At 47.4% G+C, this 2513-nt stretch overlaps 1 protein-coding gene across 2 annotated transcripts in view; it reads right to left on the bottom strand.

Annotated features, from left to right (window-relative positions):
- Positions 1 to 1068, bottom strand: part of EPCIP (exosomal polycystin 1 interacting protein) — a 17781-nt gene extending 16713 nt beyond the window's left edge. Inside the window, exon 1 of one of the 2 annotated variants that reach the window (XM_040484027.1) lies at positions 944 to 1068. The gene's annotated coding sequence lies outside the window, so the exon portion shown is untranslated. The remainder of the gene's footprint in view (positions 1 to 943) is intronic. The other variant, XM_040484028.1, reaches the window with a different exon arrangement.
- Positions 1069 to 2513: the final 1445 nt, after the last annotated feature.

Below are 2513 nucleotides of genomic sequence, written 5' to 3'. Positions count from 1 at the left end.
CTTTTTTTTTTTAATTTTTTTTTTCAACGTTTATTTATTTTTGGGAGAGAGAGAGACAGAGCATGAACGGGGGAGGGGCAGAGAGAGAGGGAGACACAGAATCGGAAACAGGCTCCAGGCTCCCAGCCATCAGCCCAGAGCCCGACGCGGGGCTCGAACTCACACGGATCGCGAGATCGTGACCTGGCTGAAGTCGGACGCTTAACCGACTGCGCCACCCAGGCGCCCCTAGATCAGCTCTTTAAAAAAAGTTTTTTAACGTTTATTTATTTTTGAGGGACAGAGAGAGACAGAGCATGAGTCGGGGAGGGGCAGGGAGAGAAAGGGAGACACAGAATCCGAAGCAGGCTCCAGGCTCCGAGCTGTCAGCACAGAGCCCGACGCGGGGCTCGAAGTCACGAACTGTGAGATCATGACCTGAGCCGAAGTCGGACGCTTAACCGACTGGGCCACCCAGGCGCCCCTGATCATCTCTTTTATGTAATTGTTATTTCGTGTTGAAGACCGACAGGGAAGTAGAGCCAAATGTTTTAAATAGAAACCACAAGCCCCGGATCCATGGAGATATCTGTTATATAATAATATTACCCTAAGTAAATTTATCTGTTTAGAGACTAAATGAGAAGACCATTTCATTCTTTGCTGAATGCCCTGGAAACGTTTCCTTTGAAAGGCAGAATCTCCATAAAGAGCAATTCATATGCCTGGAAGCCTGAAAGAAACCAAACCAAACCAAAACAAAAAACACTGTCTTGGTAAAAGCCACCGTAAGTATACATTATGCTCGGGCAATGTAAATTCTGCCGGAAGACGGGACGCCCACAGTGGCTCTTCAAAGGGTCGCAGAACTTGCCTGCAGTGCAGCCGAAATTCGAAATTCGGAAGCTATGAATAACTGTCTTACGAGACACACTTTTCGGGAAAGAACGGAGGAGTTACTTACATCTGGGAGTTGCAACGTGAGGCTTGCTTTTCCACGCTACGGACCTCCGCCTGGTTCTTCACCCTGGCTTGACAGCTGGTTTAATCTGCAAGGCAGGATGGAATGCACTTGCTGTTGTGTTCCGGTTTCCGAGGGCCAGCGGCCCGGCCGCTTCCATGGCAACCGGGGTGGGGGGGAAGCTGCCCGCCTACTAGCTTCATTAACCACACAGCAGGAGAGAACCTGCCTTGGGGACCGCTGGCCACTGTTTGGGGGTTCTACCGTGGAAAGTTTCCAGAAGAAACTAGGGAGACCGCTGCCGTCTGCTGATCCTGAAGGGCTGACAGGAATGGAAGAAATTTGACTTCAGCCGGAAATCGAGTGGGCTAAGTATAGAGCATGATATTCCTAGATGCTTTTACTCTCGCGATTTGGTCCACTTTCTGGTCTGATGAATTGTTATGGATGCAAATGCCTGAACTGGGGGGGGAGGGGGGGAACTGTCCTCTTGTGGGTGTTCCAAAGAGAAAAATGGATTCATTTCAACTCCAGAGAGGTTGTCCTGTTCTCGCTCTTTTTTTCAGTTCAATTTTTAAAATGTTCAGAGCCGTAAAGCAAATAAATTTGGAAAAAACATTGTGTATACATTAACTGATGAGGGGCCAGTAAACCCTGGAGAAATCAGATGGATGGTGGTGATGGAGGAACATCTCACTAATTAAAAGCTCTAAAGGGGGGCGCCTGGGTGGCGCAGTCGGTTAAGCAGCCGACTTCAGCCAGGTCATGATCTCGCGGTCCGTGAGTTCGAGCCCCGCATCAGGCTCTGGGCGGATGGCTCAGAGCCTGGAGCCTGTTTCCGATTCTGTGTCTCCCTCTCTCTCTGCCCCTCCCCCGTTCATGCTCTGTCTCTCTCTGTCCCCCCCCAAAAAATAAATAAATGTTAAAAAAAAATTTTTTTAAAAATAAAAGCTCTAAAGGAAGCTAAAGCAATTGATTTCTAGTTACCTGGATGTAGATTATCCAATATTTTCAAGAAGAGAGCACCTTGTCAGGGAAATTCATTCACTTATATATTATTCATCTAGGGAACCCTTACTACATGCATGTGCTGTGCCAAGAGCTTCAAGGGACAACAGGGATAAATGTCATAGTTCTTGTCTTCAAGGAAGAGCTACAATATGGAAGGGGTAATTATATAAGTTGATTGTGAAAAATATTTGGAGGCAGGTACAAAGGAAATACATGAGAGTTTCAGGGAAGGTGAAAAATATTCGGAGGAAGGTACAAAGGAAATGCATGAGAGTTTCAGGGAAGGTGGAGCTACCTGTTGGCAAGGACATTGGTGACATCTTTGTAGAAGGGTAGCATTTGACCTGGGGCTTCAAGGATGGCTGGGATTTGAGTGGTCAGATATAAGGAAAAGGGACAATAATGCCTCATGGAGTGAGTCTTTGGCCAATGGAGAATGTGAGCCGATGGACGAAAGCTTCCTCTTTCCTCACCCCAGACAGTCCTGACACCCAAGTCATCTGGCTTCGTAGAGGTCCATGGACCAAGTAACCCACGCAATCAAGAAAATTTCTAGAGCAAG

The sequence above is a fragment of the Herpailurus yagouaroundi genome, unplaced genomic scaffold, assembly GCF_014898765.1.
Source record: "Herpailurus yagouaroundi ecotype Mexico unplaced genomic scaffold, PumYag 162, whole genome shotgun sequence".
NCBI classification, from domain to species: Eukaryota; Metazoa; Chordata; class Mammalia; order Carnivora; family Felidae; genus Herpailurus; species Herpailurus yagouaroundi.
Note: the sequence above shows the minus strand (reverse complement) of the source record. Positions and strands in the feature narration are given on the sequence as shown.